This window comes from Triturus cristatus, chromosome 9 (genome assembly GCF_964204655.1).
Source record: "Triturus cristatus chromosome 9, aTriCri1.1, whole genome shotgun sequence".
In the NCBI taxonomy this organism is placed as follows: domain Eukaryota; kingdom Metazoa; phylum Chordata; class Amphibia; order Caudata; family Salamandridae; genus Triturus; species Triturus cristatus.
Genome location: NC_140592.1, coordinates 1,007,926,684 through 1,007,944,731, shown reverse-complemented (window position 1 = coordinate 1,007,944,731; position 18,048 = coordinate 1,007,926,684).

The following is an 18,048-nucleotide window of genomic DNA, read 5'->3' as shown; positions in this document are numbered from 1 at the left end:
ATAGTGCTGTGATGCCCTGGTCCCTTCATGGGATGATCTCTGATGCACTGGTCCCTTCATGGGATGATCTCTGATGCACTGGTCCCTTCATGGGATGATCTCTGATGCACTGGTCCCTTCATGGGATGATCTCTGATGCACTGGTCCCTAAATGGGATGATCTTTCATACCTCTAATCATAGTGCTGTGATGCCCTGGTCCCTTCATGGGATGATCTCTGATGCACTGGTCCCTTCATGGGATGATCTCTGATGCACTGGTCCCTTCATGGGATAATCTTTCATACCTCTAATCATAGTGCTGTGATGCCCTGGTCCCTTCATGGGATGATCTTTCATACCTCTAATCATAGTGCTGTGATGCCCTGGTCCCTTCATGGGATGATCTTTCATACCTCTAATCATAGTGCTGTGATGCACTGGTCCTTTCATGGGATGATTTCTGATGCACTGGTCCCTTCATGGGATGATCTCTGATGCACTGGTCCCTTCATGGGATGATCTCTGATGCACTGGTCCCTTCATGGGATGATCTCTGATGCACTGGTCCCTTCATGGGATGATCTCTGATGCACTGGTCCCTTCATGGGATGATCTTGCATACCTCTAATCATAGTGCTGTGATGCCCTGGTCCCTTCATGGGATGATCTTTCATACCTCTAATCATAGTGCTGTGATGCCCTGGTCCCTTCATGGGATAATCTGATGCACTGGTCCCTTCATGGGATGATCTCTGATGCACTGGTCCCTTCATGGGATAATCTCTGATGCCCTGGTCCCTTCATGGGATGATCTTTCATACCTCTAATCATAGTGCTGTGATGCCCTGGTCCCTTCATGGGATGATCTTTCATACCTCTAATCATAGTGCTGTGATGCACTGGTCCCTTCATGGGATGATCTTGCATACCTCTAATCATAGTGCTGTGATGCCCTGGTCCCTTCATGGGATGATCTCTGATGCACTGGTCCCTTCATGGGATGATCTTGCATACCTCTAATCATAGTGCTGTGATGCCCTGGTCCCTTCATGGGATGATCTCTGATGCACTGGTCCCTTCATGGGATGATCTCTGATGCACTGGTCCCTTCATGGGATGATCTTGCATACCTCAAATCATAGTGCTGTGATGCCCTGGTCCCTTCATGGGATGATCTTTCATACCTCTAATCATAGTGCTGTGATGCGCTGGTCCCTTCATGGGATGATCTTTCATACCTCTAATTATAGTGCTGTGATGCACTGGTCCCTTCATGGGATGATCTCTGATGCACTGGTCCCTTCATGGGATGATCTCTGATGCACTGGTCCCTTCATGGGATGATCTTGCATACCTCTAATCATAGTGCTGTGATGCCCTGGTCCCTTCATGGGATGATCTTGCATACCTCGAATCATAGTGCTGTGATGCCCTGGTCCCTTCATGGGATGATCTCTGATGCCCTGGTCCCTTCATGGGATGATCTCTGATGCCCTGGTCCCTTCATGGGATGATCTCTGATGCCCTGGTCCCTTCATGGGATGATCTCTGATGCCCTGGTCCCTTCATGGGATGATCTCTGATCCACTGGTCCCTTCATGGGATGATCTTGCATACCGCTAATCATAGTGCTGTGATGCCCTGGTCCCTTCATGGGATGATCTTTCATACCTCTAATCATAATGCTGTGATGCCCTGGTCCCTTCATGGGATGATCTCTGATGCACTGGTCCCTTCATGGGATGATCTCTGATGCACTGGTCCCTTCATGGGATGATCTCTGATGCACTGGTCCCTTCATGGGATGATCTCTGATGCACTGGTCCCTTCATGGGATGATCTCTGATGCACTGGTCCCTTCATGGGATGATCTCTGATGCACTGGTCCCTTCATGGGATGATCTCTGATGCACTGGTCCCTTCATGGGACGATCTTTCATACATCTAATCATAGTGCTGTGATGCCCTGGTCCCTTCATGGGATGATCTCTGATGCACTCGTCCCTTCATGGGATGATCTTGCATACCTCTAATCATAGTGCTGTGATGCCCTGGTCCCTTCATGGGATGATCTTTCATACCTCTAATCATAGTGCTGTGATGCCCTGGTCCCTTCATGGGATAATCTCTGATGCACTGGTCCCTTCATGGGATGATCTCTGATGCACTGGTCCCTTCATGGGATGATCTTGCATACCTCTAATCACAGTGCTGTGATGCCCTGGTCCCTTCATGGGATGATCTCTGATGCACTCCCCCTTCATGGGATGATCTTGCATACCACTAATCATAGTGATGTGATGCACTGGTCCCTTCATGGGATGATCTTGCATACCTCTAATCATAGTGCTGTGATGCCCTGGTCCCTTCATGGGATGATCTTGCATACCTCTAATCATAGTGCAGTGATGCCCTGGTCCCTTCATGGGATGATCTCTGATGCACTGGTCCCTTCATGGGATGATCTCTGATGCACTGGTCCCTTCATGGGATGATCTGTCATACCTCTAATCATAGTGCTGTGATGCACTGGTCCCTTCATGGGATGATCTTGCATACCTCTAATCATAGTGCTGTGATGCCCTGGTCCCTTCATGGGATGATCTTTCATACCTCTAATCATAGTGCTGTGATGCACTGGTCCCTTCATGGGATGATCTTTGATGCCCTGGTCCCTTCATGGGATGATCTCTGATGCCCTGGTCCCTTCATGGGATGATCTTTCATACCTCTAATCATAGTGCTGTGATGCCCTGGTCCCTTCATGGGATGATCTTTCATACCTCTAATCATAGTGCTGTGATGCACTGGTCCCTTCATGGGATGATCTCTGATGCACTGGTCTCTTCATGGGATGATCTTGCATACCTCTAATCATAGTGCTGTGATGCCCTGGTCCCTTCATGGGATGATCTCTGATGCACTGGTCCCTTCATGGGATGATCTCTGATGCACTGGTCCCTTCATGGGATGATCTCTGATGCATTGGTCCCTTCATGGGATGATCTTGCATACCTCTAATCATAGTGCTGTGATGCCCTAGTCCCTTCATGGGATGATCTTTCATACCTCTAATCATAGTGCTGTGATGCCCTGGTCCCTTCATGGGATGATCTCTGATGCACTGGTCCCTTCATGGGATGATCTCTGATGCACTGGTCCCTTCATGGGATGATCTCCGATGCCCTGGTCCCTTCATGGGATGATCTTTCATACCTCTAATCATAGTGCTGTGATCCCCTGGTCCCTTCATGGGATGATCTTTCATACCTCTAATCATAGTGCTGTGATGCCCTGGTCCCTTCATGGGATGATCTCCGATGCACTGGTCCCTTCATGGGATGATCTCTGATGCACTAGTCCCTTCATGGGATGATCTTTCATACCTCTAATCATAGTGCTGTGATGCCCTGGTCCCTTCATGGGATGATCTTTCATACCTCTAATCATAGTGCTGTGATGCCCTGGTCCCTTCATGGGATGATCTTGCATTCCTCTAATCATAGTGCTGTGATGCACTGCTCCCTTCATGGGATGATCTCTGATGCACTGGTCCCTTCATGGTATGATCTCTGATGCACTGGTCCCTTCATGGGATGATCTCTGATGCACTTGTCCCTTCATGGGATGATCTCTGATGCCCTGGTCCCTTCATGGGATGATCTTTCATACCTCTAATCATAGTGCTGTGATGCCCTGGTCCCTTCATGGGATGATCTTTCATACCTCTAATCATAGTGCTGTGATGCACTGGTCCCTTCATGGGATGATCTCTGATGCACTGGTCCCTTCATGGGATGATCTTGCATACCTCTAATCATAGTGCTGTGATGCACTGGTCCCTTCATGGGATGATCTCTGATGCACTGGTCCCTTCATGGGATGATCTCTGATGCACTGGTCCCTTCATGGGATGATCTCTGATGCACTTGTCCCTTCATGGGATGATCTCTGATGCACTGGTCCCTTCATGGGATGATCTTGCATACCTCTAATCATAGTGCTGTGATGCCCTGGTCCCTTCATGGGATGATCTTTCATACCTCTAATCATAGTGCTGTGATGCGCTGGTCCCTTCATGGGATGATCTTTCATACCTCTAATCATAGTGCTGTGATGCACTGGTCCCTTCATGGGATGATCTCTGATGCACTGGTCCCTTCATGGGATGATCTTGCATACCTCTAATCATAGTGCTGTGATGCCCTGGTCCCTTCATGGGATGCTCTTTCATACCTCTAATCATAGTGCTGTGATGCCCTGGTCCCTTCATGGGATGATCTTTCATACCACTAATCATAGTGCTGTGATGCCCTGATCCCTTCATGGGATGATCTTTCATACCTCTAATCATAGTGCTGTGATGCCCTGGTCCCTTCATGGGATGAACACTGATGCACTGGTCCCTTCATGGGATGATCTCTGATGCACTGGTCCCTTCATGGGATTATCTCTGATGCACTGGTCCCTTCATGGGATGATCTCTGATGCAGTGGTCCCTTCATGGGATGATCTCTGATGCACTGGTCCCTTCATGGGATGATCTTGCATACCTCTAATCATAGTGCTTTGATGCCCTGGTCCCTTCATGGGATGATCTTTCATACCTCTAAACATAGTGCTGTGATGCCCTGGTCCCTTCATGGGATGATCTTTCATACCTCTAATCATAGTGCTGTGATGCCTTTGTCCCTTCATGGGATGATCTTTCATACCTCTAATCATAGTGCTGTGATGCCCTGGTCCCTTCATGGGATGATCTGATGCACTGGTCCCTTCATGGGATGATCTCTGCTGCCATGGTCCCTTCATGGGATGATCTCTGATGCACTGGTCCCTTCATGGGATGATCTCTGATGCCCTGGTCCCTTCATGGGATGATCTCTGATGCACTGGTCCCTTCATGGGATGATCTCTGATGCCCTGGTCCCATCATGGGATGATCTTTCATACATCTAATCATAGTGATGTGATGCCCTGGTCCCTTCATGGGATGATCTTTCATACCTCTAATCATAGTGCTGTGATGCACTGGTGCCTTCATGGGATGATCTTTCATACCTCTAATCATAGTGCTGTGATGCCCTGGTCCCTTCATGGGATGATCTTTCATACCTCTATTCATAGTGCTGTGATGCACTGGTCCCTTCATGGGATGATCTTGCATACCTCTAATCATAGTGCTGTGATGCCCTGGTCCCTTCATGGGATGATCTCTGATGCACTGGTCCTTTCATGGGATGATCTCTGATGCCCTGGTCCCTTCATGGGATGCTCTTTCATACCTCTAATCATAGTGCTGTGATGCCCTGGTCCCTTCATGGGATGATCTTTCATACCACTAATCATAGTGCTGTGATGCCCTGATCCCTTCATGGGATGATCTTTCATACCTCTAATCATAGTGCTGTGATGCCCTGGTCCCTTCATGGGATGAACACTGATGCCCTGGTCCCTTCATGGGATGAACACTGATGCACTGGTCCCTTCATGGGATGATCTCTGATGCACTGGTCCCTTCATGGGATGATCTCTGATGCACTGGTCCCTTCATGGGATGATCTTTCATACCTCTAATCATAGTGCTGTGATGCCCTGGTCCCTTCATGGGATGATCTTTCATACCTCTAATCATAGTGCTGTGATGCCCTGGTCCCTTCATGGGATGATCTTTCATACCTCTAATCATAGTGCTGTGATGCCCTGGTCCCTTCATGGGATGATCTTTCATACCTCTAATCATAGTGCTGTGATGCACTGGTCCCTTCATGGGATGATCTTGCATACCTCTAATCATAGTGCTGTGATGCCCTGGTCCCTTCATGGGATGATCTCTGATGCACTGGTCCCTTCATGGGATGATCTTGCATACCTCTAATCATAGTGCTGTGATGCCCTGGTCCCTTCATGGGATGATCTCTGATGCCCTGGTCCCTTCATGGGATGATCTCTGATGCTCTGGTCTCTTCATGGGATGATCTCTGATTCACTGGTCCCTTCATGGGATGATCTTGCATACCTCTAATCATAGTGCTGTGATGCCCTGGTCCCTTCATGGGATGATCTCTGATGCTCTGGTCCCTTCATGGGATGATCTCTGATGCACTGGTCCCTTCATGGGATGATCTCTGATGCACTGGTCCCTTCATGGGATGATCTCTGATGCACTGGTCCCTTCATGGGATGATCTTTCATACCTCTAATCATAGTGCTGTGATGCCCTGGTCCCTTCATGGGATGATCTTGCATACCTCTAATCATAGTGCTGTGATGCCCTGGTCCCTTCATGGGATGATCTTTCATACCTCTAATCATAGTGCTGTGATGCCCTGGTCCCTTCATGGGATGATCTTTCATACCTCTAATCATAGTGCTGTGATGCCCTGGTCCCTTCATGGGATGATCTTTCATACCTCTAATCATAGTGCTGTGATGCCCTGGTCCGTTCATGGGATGATCTCTGATGCACTGGTCCCTTCATGGGATGATCTCTGATGCACTGGTCCCTTCATGGTATGATCTCTGATGCACTAGTCCCTTCATGGGATGATCTTGCATACCTCTAATCATAGTGCTGTGATGCCCTGGTCCCCTCATGGGATGATCTTTCATACCTCTAATCATAGTGCTGTGATGCCCTGGTCCCTTCATGGGATGATCTCTGATGCACTGGTCCCTTCATGGGATGATCTCTGATGCACTGGTCCCTTCATGGGATGATCTCTGATGCACTGGTCCCTTCATGGGATGATCTCTGATGCACTGGTCCCTAAATGGGATGATCTTTCATACCTCTAATCATAGTGCTGTGATGCCCTGGTCCCTTCATGGGATGATCTCTGATGCACTGGTCCCTTCATGGGATGATCTCTGATGCACTGGTCCCTTCATGGGATAATCTCTGATGCCCTGGTCCCTTCATGGGATGATCTTTCATACCTCTAATCATAGTGCTGTGATGCTCTGGTCCCTTCATGGGATGATCTTTCATACCTCTAATCATAGTGCTGTGATGCACTGGTCCCTTCATGGGATGATCTTGCATACCTCTAATCATAGTGCTGTGATGCCCTGGTCCCTTCATGGGATGATCTCTGATGCACTGGTCCCTTCATGGGATGATCTCTGATGCACTGGTCCCTTCATGGGATAATCTCTGATGCCCTGGTCCCTTCATGGGATGATCTTTCATACCTCTAATCATAGTGCTGTGATGCTCTGGTCCCTTCATGGGATGATCTTTCATACCTCTAATCATAGTGCTGTGATGCACTGGTCCCTTCATGGGATGATCTTGCATACCTCTAATCATAGTGCTGTGATGCCCTGGTCCCTTCATGGGATGATCTCCGATGCACTCTTCCCTTCATGGGATGATCTTGCATACCACTAATCATAGTGATGTGATGCCCTGGTCCCTTCATGGGATGATCTCTGATGCACTGGTCCCTTCATGGGATGATCTCTGATGCACTAGTCCCTTCATGGGATGATCTTGCATACCTCTAATCATAGTGCTGTGATGCCCTGGTCCCTTCATGGGATGATCTTTCATACCTCTAATCATAGTGCTGTGATGCCCTGGTCCCTTCATGGGATGATCTCTGATGCACTGGTCCCTTCATGGGATGATCTCTGATGCACTGGTCCCTTCATGGGATGATCTCTGATGCACTGGTCCCTTCATGGGATGATCTTGCATACCTCTAATCATAGTGCTGTGATGCCCTGGTCCCTTCATGGGATGATCTTTCATACCTCTAATCATAGTGCTGTGATGCCCTGGTCCCTTCATGGGATGATCTCTGATGCCTTGGTCCCTTCATGGGATGATCTGATGCACTGGTCCCTTCATGGGATGATCTCTGATGCACTGGTCCCTTCATGGGATGATCTTGCATACCTCTAATCATAGTGCTGTGATGCCCTGGTCCCTTCATGGGATGATCTCTAATGCACTCGCCCCTTCATGGGATGATCTCTGATGCCCTGGTCCCTTCATGGGATGATCTTTCTAACCTCTAATCATAGTGCTGTGATGCCCTGGTCCCTTAATGGGATGATCTTTCATACCTCTAATCATAGTGCTGTGATGCCCTGGTCCCTTCATGGGATGATCTTTCATACCTCTAATCATAGTGCTGTGATGCCCTGGTCCCTTCATGGGATGATCTCTGATGCACTGGTCCCTTCATGGGATGATCTCTGATGCCCTGGTCCCTTCATGGGATGATCGCTGATGCACTGGTCCCTTCATGGGATGATCTCTGATGCACTGGTCCCTTCATGGGATGATCTTTCATACCTCTAATCATAGTGCTGTGATGCCCTGGTCCCTTCATGGGATGATCGCCGATGCACTGGTCCCTTCATGGGATGATCTCTGATGCACTGGTCCCTTCATGGGATGATCTTTCATACCTCTAATCATAGTGCTGTAATGCCTTGGTCCCTTCATGGGATGATCTGATGCACTGGTCCCTTCATGGGATGATCTCTGATGCACTGGTCCCTTCATGGGATGATCTTTCATACCTCTAATCATAGTGCTGTGATGCCCTGGTCCCTTCATGGGATGATCTGATGCACTAGTCCCTTCATGGGATGATCTCTGATGCACTGGTCCCTTCATGGGATGAAATTTTATACCTCTAATCATAGTGCTGTGATGCCCTGGTTCCTTCATGGGATGATCTTTCATACCTCTAATCATAGTGCTGTGATGCAATGGTCCCTTCATGGGATGATCTTGCATACCTCTAATCATAGTGCTGTGATGCCCTGGTCCCTTCATGGGATGATCTCTGATGCACTGGTCCCTTCATGGGATGATCTTGCATACCTCTAATCATAGTGCTGTGATGCCCTGGTCCCTTCATGGGATGATCTGATGCACTGGTCCCTTCATGGGATGATCTTGCATACCTCTAATCATAGTGCTGTGATGCCCTGGTCCCTTCATGGGATGATCTTTCATTCCTCTAATCATAGTGCTGTGATGCCCTGGTCCCTTCATGGGATGATCTCTGATGCACTGGTCCCTTCATGGGATGATCTCTGATGCACTGGTCCCTTCATGGGATGATCTCTGATGCACTGGTCCCTTCATGGGATGATCTTTCATACCTCTAATCAGAGTGCTGTGATGCCCTGGTCCCTTCGTGGGATGATCTCTGATGCACTGGTCCCTTCATGGGATGATCTCTGATGCACTGGTCCCTTCATGGGATGATCTTGCATACCTCTAATCATAGTTCTGTGATGCCCTGGTCCCTTCATGGGATGATCTTTCATACCTCTAATCATAGTGCTGTGATTCCCTGGTCCCTTCATGGGATGATCTCTGATGCACTGGTCCCTTCATGGGATGATCTCTGATGCACTGGTCCCTTCATGGGATGATCTTGCATACCTCTAATCATAGTGCTGTGATGCCCTGGTCCCTTCATGGGATGATCTCTGGTGCACTGGTCCCTTCATGGGATGATCTCTGATGCACTGGTCCCTTCATGGGATGATCTCCGATGCACTGGTCCCTTCATGGGATGATCTCTGATGCCCTGGTCCCTTCATGGGATGATCTTGCATACCTCTAATCATAGTGCTGTGATGCCCTGGTCCCTTCATGGGATGATCTTTCATACCTCTAATCATAGTGCTGTGATGCCCTGGTCCCTTCATGGGATGATCTCTGATGCCCTGGTCCCTTCATGGGATGATCTCTGATGCCCTGGTCCCTTCATGGGATGATCTCTGATGCCCTGGTCCCTTCATGAGATGATCGCTGATGCACTGGTCCCTTCATGGGATGATCTCTGATGCACTGGTCCCTTCATGGGATGATCTTTCATACCTCTAATCATAGTGCTGTGATGCCCTGGTCCCTTCATGGGATGATCGCCGATGCACTGGTCCCTTCATGGGATGATCTTGCATACCTCTAATCATAGTGCTGTGATGCCCTGGTCCCTTCATGGGATGATCTCTGATGCACTGGTCCCTTCATAAGATGATCTTGCATACCTCTAATCATAGTGCTGTGATGCCCTGGTCCCTTCATGGGATGATCTGATGCACTGGTCCCTTCATGGGATGATCTTGCATACCTCTAATCATAGTGCTGTGATGCCCTGGTCCCTTCATGGGATGATCTTTCATACCTCTAATCATAGTGCTGTGATGCCCTGGTCCCTTCATGGGATGATCTCTGATGCACTGGTCCCTTCATGGGATGATCTCTGATGCACTGGTCCCTTCATGGGATGATCTCTGATGCACTGTTCCCTTCATGGGATGATCTTTCATACCTCTAATCATAGTGCTGTGATGCCCTGGTCCCTTCGTGGGATGATCTCTGATGCACTGGTCCCTTCATGGGATGATCTATGATCCACCGGTCCCTTCATGGGATGATCTTGCATACCTCTAATCATAGTGCTGTGATGCCCTGGTCCCTTCATGGGATGATCTTTCATACCTCTAATCATAGTGCTGTGATGCCCTGGTCCCTTCATGGGATGATCTTTCATACCTCTAATCATAGTGCTGTGATGCACTGGTCCCTTCATGGGATGATCTCTGATGAACTGGTCCCTTCATGGGATGATCTCTGATGCACTGGTCCCTTCATGGGATGATCTCTGATGCCCTGATCCCTTCATGGGATGATCTCTGATGCCCTGGTCCCTTCATGGGATGATCTTTCATACCTCTAATCATAGTGCTGTGATGCCCTGGTCCCTTCATGGGATGATCTTTCATACCTCTAATCATAGTGCTGTGATGCACTGGTCCCTTCATGGGATGATCTCTGATGCACTGGTCCCTTCATGGGATGATCTTGCATACCTCTAATCATAGTGCTGTGATGCCCTGGTCCCTTCATGGGATGCTCTTTCATACCTCTAATCATAGTGCTGTGATGCCCTGGTCCTTTCATGGGATGATCTTTCATACCTCTATTCATAGTGCTGTGATGCACTGGTCCCTTCATGGGATGATCTTGCATACCTCTAATCATAGTGCTGTGATGCCCTGGTCCCTTCATGGGATGATCTCTGATTCACTGGTCCCTTCATGGGATGATCTTGCATACCTCTAATCATAGTGCTGTGATGCCCTGGTCCCTTCATGGGATGATCTCTGATGCTCTGGTCCCTTCATGGGATGATCTCTGATGCACTGGTCCCTTCATGGGATGATCTCTGATGCACTGGTCCCTTCATGGGATGATCTCTGATGCACTGGTCCCTTCATGGGATGATCTTTCATACCTCTAATCATAGTGCTGTGATGCCCTGGTCCCTTCATGGGATGATCTTTCATACCTCTAATCATAGTGCTGTGATGCCCTGGTCCCTTCATGGGATGATCTTTCATACCTCTAATCATAGTGCTGTGATGCCCTGGTCCCTTCATGGGATGATCTTTCATACCTCTAATCATAGTGCTGTGATGCCCTGGTCCGTTCATGGGATGATCTCTGATGCACTGGTCCCTTCATGGGATGATCTCTGATGCACTGGTCCCTTCATGGTATGATCTCTGATGCACTAGTCCCTTCATGGGATGATCTTGCATACCTCTAATCATAATGCTGTGATGCCCTGGTCCCCTCATGGGATGATCTTTCATACCTCTAATCATAGTGCTGTGATGCCCTGGTCCCTTCATGGGATGATCTCTGATGCACTGGTCCCTTCATGGGATGATCTCTGATGCACTGGTCCCTTCATGGGATGATCTCTGATGCACTGGTCCCTTCATGGGATGATCTCTGATGCACTGGTCCCTAAATGGGATGATCTTTCATACCTCTAATCATAGTGCTGTGATGCCCTGGTCCCTTCATGGGATGATCTCTGATGCACTGGTCCCTTCATGGGATGATCTCTGATGCACTGGTCCCTTCATGGGATAATCTCTGATGCCCTGGTCCCTTCATGGGATGATCTTTCATACCTCTAATCATAGTGCTGTGATGCTCTGGTCCCTTCATGGGATGATCTTTCATACCTCTAATCATAGTGCTGTGATGCACTGGTCCCTTCATGGGATGATCTTGCATACCTCTAATCATAGTGCTGTGATGCCCTGGTCCCTTCATGGGATGATCTCTGATGCACTGGTCCCTTCATGGGATGATCTCTGATGCACTGGTCCCTTCATGGGATAATCTCTGATGCCCTGGTCCCTTCATGGGATGATCTTTCATACCTCTAATCATAGTGCTGTGATGCTCTGGTCCCTTCATGGGATGATCTTTCATACCTCTAATCATAGTGCTGTGATGCACTGGTCCCTTCATGGGATGATCTTGCATACCTCTAATCATAGTGCTGTGATGCCCTGGTCCCTTCATGGGATGATCTCCGATGCACTCTTCCCTTCATGGGATGATCTTGCATACCACTAATCATAGTGATGTGATGCCCTGGTCCCTTCATGGGATGATCTCTGATGCACTGGTCCCTTCATGGGATGATCTCTGATGCCCTGGTCCCTTCATGGGATGATCTTTCATACCTCTAATCATAGTGCTGTGATGCCCTGGTCCCTTCATGGGATGATCTTTCATACCTCTAATCATAGTGCTGTGATGCCCTGGTCCCTTCATGGGATGATCTCTGATGCACTGGTCCCTTCATGGGATGATCTCTGATGCACTGGTCCCTTCATGGGATGATCTCTGATGCACTGGTCCCTTCATGGGATGATCTTGCATACCTCTAATCATAGTGCTGTGATGCCCTGGTCCCTTCATGGGATGATCTTTCATACCTCTAATCATAGTGCTGTGATGCCCTGGTCCCTTCATGGGATGATCTCTGATGCCCTGGTCCCTTCATGGGATGATCTGATGCACTGGTCCCTTCATGGGATGATCTCTGATGCACTGGTCCCTTCATGGGATGATCTTGCATACCTCTAATCATAGTGCTGTGATGCCCTGGTCCCTTCATGGGATGATCTCTAATGCACTCGCCCCTTCATGGGAAGATCTCTGATGCCCTGGTCCCTTCATGGGATGATCTTTCTAACCTCTAATCATAGTGCTGTGATGCCCTGGTCCCTTAATGGGATGATCTTTCATACCTCTAATCATAGTGCTGTGATGCCCTGGTCCCTTCATGGGATGATCTTTCATACCTCTAATCATAGTGCTGTGATGCCCTGGTCCCTTCATGGGATGATCTCTGATGCACTGGTCCCTTCATGGGATGATCTCTGATGCCCTGGTCCCTTCATGGGATGATCGCTGATGCACTGGTCCCTTCATGGGATGATCTCTGATGCACTGGTCCCTTCATGGGATGATCTTTCATACCTCTAATCATAGTGCTGTGATGCCCTGGTCCCTTCATGGGATGATCGCCGATGCACTGGTCCCTTCATGGGATGATCTCTGATGCACTGGTCCCTTCATGGGATGATCTTTCATACCTCTAATCATAGTGCTGTAATGCCTTGGTCCCTTCATGGGATGATCTGATGCACTGGTCCCTTCATGGGATGATCTCTGATGCACTGGTCCCTTCATGGGATGATCTTTCATACCTCTAATCATAGTGCTGTGATGCCCTGGTCCCTTCATGGGATGATCTGATGCACTAGTCCCTTCATGGGATGATCTCTGATGCACTGGTCCCTTCATGGGATGAAATTTTATACCTCTAATCATAGTGCTGTGATGCCCTGGTTCCTTCATGGGATGATCTTTCATACCTCTAATCATAGTGCTGTGATGCAATGGTCCCTTCATGGGATGATCTTGCATACCTCTAATCATAGTGCTGTGATGCCCTGGTCCCTTCATGGGATGATCTCTGATGCACTGGTCCCTTCATGGGATGATCTTGCATACCTCTAATCATAGTGCTGTGATGCCCTGGTCCCTTCATGGGATGATCTGATGCACTGGTCCCTTCATGGGATGATCTTGCATACCTCTAATCATAGTGCTGTGATGCCCTGGTCCCTTCATGGGATGATCTTTCATTCCTCTAATCATAGTGCTGTGATGCCCTGGTCCCTTCATGGGATGATCTCTGATGCACTGGTCCCTTCATGGGATGATCTCTGATGCACTGGTCCCTTCATGGGATGATCTCTGATGCACTGGTCCCTTCATGGGATGATCTTTCATACCTCTAATCATAGTGCTGTGATGCCCTGGTCCCTTCGTGGGATGATCTCTGATGCACTGGTCCCTTCATGGGATGATCTCTGATGCACTGGTCCCTTCATGGGATGATCTTGCATACCTCTAATCATAGTTCTGTGATGCCCTGGTCCCTTCATGGGATGATCTTTCATACCTCTAATCATAGTGCTGTGATTCCCTGGTCCCTTCATGGGATGATCTCTGATGCACTGGTCCCTTCATGGGATGATCTCTGATGCACTGGTCCCTTCATGGGATGATCTTGCATACCTCTAATCATAGTGCTGTGATGCCCTGGTCCCTTCATGGGATGATCTCTGGTGCACTGGTCCCTTCATGGGATGATCTCTGATGCACTGGTCCCTTCATGGGATGATCTCCGATGCACTGGTCCCTTCATGGGATGATCTCTGATGCCCTGGTCCCTTCATGGGATGATCTTGCATACCTCTAATCATAGTGCTGTGATGCCCTGGTCCCTTCATGGGATGATCTTTCATACCTCTAATCATAGTGCTGTGATGCCCTGGTCCCTTCATGGGATGATCTCTGATGCACTGGTCCCTTCATGGGATGATCTCTGATGCCCTGGTCCCTTCATGGGATGATCTGATGCCCTGGTCCCTTCATGAGATGATCGCTGATGCACTGGTCCCTTCATGGGATGATCTCTGATGCACTGGTCCCTTCATGGGATGATCTTTCATACCTCTAATCATAGTGCTGTGATGCCCTGGTCCCTTCATGGGATGATCGCCGATGCACTGGTCCCTTCATGGGATGATCTTGCATACCTCTAATCATAGTGCTGTGATGCCCTGGTCCCTTCATGGGATGATCTCTGATGCACTGGTCCCTTCATGGGATGATCTTGCATACCTCTAATCATAGTGCTGTGATGCCCTGGTCCCTTCATGGGATGATCTGATGCACTGGTCCCTTCATGGGATGATCTTGCATACCTCTAATCATAGTGCTGTGATGCCCTGGTCCCTTCATGGGATGATCTTTCATACCTCTAATCATAGTGCTGTGATGCCCTGGTCCCTTCATGGGATGATCTCTGATGCACTGGTCCCTTCATGGGATGATCTCTGATGCACTGGTCCCTTCATGGGATGATCTCTGATGCACTGGTCCCTTCATGGGATGATCTTTCATACCTCTAATCATAGTGCTGTGATGCCCTGGTCCCTTCGTGGGATGATCTCTGATGCACTGGTCCCTTCATGGGATGATCTATGATCCACCGGTCCCTTCATGGGATGATCTTGCATACCGCTAATCATAGTGCTGTGATGCCCTGGTCCCTTCATGGGATGATCTTTCATACCTCTAATCATAGTGCTGTGATGCCCTGGTCCCTTCATGGGATGATCTTTCATACCTCTAATCATAGTGCTGTGATGCACTGGTCCCTTCATGGGATGATCTCTGATGAACTGGTCCCTTCATGGGATGATCTCTGATGCACTGGTCCCTTCATGGGATGATCTCTGATGCCCTGATCCCTTCATGGGATGATCTCTGATGCCCTGGTCCCTTCATGGGATGATCTTTCATACCTCTAATCATAGTGCTGTGATGCCCTGGTCCCTTCATGGGATGATCTTTCATACCTCTAATCATAGTGCTGTGATGCACTGGTCCCTTCATGGGATGATCTCTGATGCACTGGTCCCTTCATGGGATGATCTTGCATACCTCTAATCATAGTGCTGTGATGCCCTGGTCCCTTCATGGGATGATCTTTCATACCTCTAATCGTAGTGCTGTGATGCCCTGGTCCTTTCATGGGATGATCTTTCATACCTCTATTCATAGTGCTGTGATGCACTGGTCCCTTCATGGGATGATCTTGCATACCTCTAATCATAGTGCTGTGATGCCCTGGTCCCTTCATGGGATGATCTCTGATGCCCTGGCCCCTTCATGGGATGATCTCTGATGCCCTGGTCCCTTCATGGGATGATCTCTGATGCACTGGTCCCTTCATGGGATGATCTCTGACGCCCTGGTCCCTTCATGGGATGATCTTGCATACCTCTAATCATAGTGCTGTGATGCACTGGTCCCTTCATGGGATGATCTCTGATGCACAGGTCCCTTCATGGGATGATCTCTGATGCACTGGTCCCTTCATGGGATGATCTCTGATGCACTGGTCCCTTCATGGGATGATCTCTGATGCACTGGTCCCTTCATGGGATGATCTCTGATGCACTGGTCCCTTCATGGGATGATCTTGCATACCTCTAATCATAGTGCTGTGATGCCCTGGTCCCTTCATGGGATGATCTGATGCACTGGTCCCTTCATGGGATGATCTTGCATACCTCTAATCATAGTGCTGTGATGCCCTGGTCCCTTCATGGGATGATCTCTGATGCACTGGTCCCTTCATGGGATGATCTCTGATGCACTGGTCCCTTCATGGGATGATCTCTGATGCACTGGTCCCTTCATGGGATGATCTCTGATGCACTGGTCCCTACATGGGATGATCTTTCATACCTCTAATCATAGTGCTGTGATGCACTGGTCCCTTCATGGGATGATCTCTGATGCACTGGTCCCTTCATGGGATGATCTCTGATGCACTGGTCCCTTCATGGGATGATCTCTGATGCACTGGTCCCTTCATGGGATGATCTCTGATGCACTGGTTCCTTCATGGGATGATCTTGCATACCTCTAATCATAGTGCTGTGATGCCCTGGTCCCTTCATGGGATGATCTTTCATACCTCTAATCATAGTGCTGTGATGCGCTGGTCCCTTCATGGGATGATCTTTCATACCTCTAATTATAGTGCTGTGATGCACTGGTCCCTTCATGGGATGATCTCTGATGCACTGGTCCCTTCATGGGGTGATCTTGCATACCTCTAATCATAGTGCTGTGATGCACTGGTCCCTTCATGGGATGATCTCTGATGCACTGGTCCCTTCATGGGATGATCTCTGATGCACTGATCCCTTCATGGGATGATCTCTGATGCACTTGTCCCTTCATGGGATGATCTTGCATACCTCTAATCATAGTGCTGTGATGCCCTGGTCCCTTCATGGGATGATCTCTGATGCACTGGTCCCTTCATGGGATGATCTTGCATACCTCTAATCATAGTGCTGTGATGCCCTGGTCCCTTCATGGGATGATCTTTCATACATCTAATCATAGTGCTGTGATGCCCTGGTCCCTTCATGGGATGATCTTTCATACCTCTGATCATAGTGCTGTGATGCACTGGTCCCTTCATGGGATGATCTTGCATACCTCGAATCATAGTGCTGTGATGCCCTGGTCCCTTCATGGGATGATCTCTGATGCCCTGGTCCCTTCATGGGATGATCTCTGATGCCCTGGTCCCTTCATGGGATGATCTCTGATGCCCTGGTCCCTTCATGGGATGATCTCTGATGCCCTGGTCCCTTCATGGGATGATCTCTGATCCACTGGTCCCTTCATGGGATGATCTTGCATACCGCTAATCATAGTGCTGTGATGCCCTGGTCCCTTCATGGGATGATCTTTCATACCTCTAATCATAGTGCTGTGATGCCCTGGTCCCTTCATGGGATGATCTCTGATGCACTGGTCCCTTCAAGGGATGATTTCTGATGCACTGGTCCCTTCATGGGATGATTTCTGATGCACTGGTCCCTTCATGGGATGATCTCTGATGCACTGGTCCCTTCATGGGATGATCTCTGATGCACTGGTCCCTTCATGGGATGATCTCTGATGCACTGGTCCCTTCATGGGACGATCTTTCATACATCTAATCATAGTGCTGTGATGCCCTGGTCCCTTCATGGGATGATCTCTGATGCACTCGTCCCTTCATGGGATGATCTTGCATACCTCTAATCATAGTGATGTGATGCCCTGGTCCCTTCA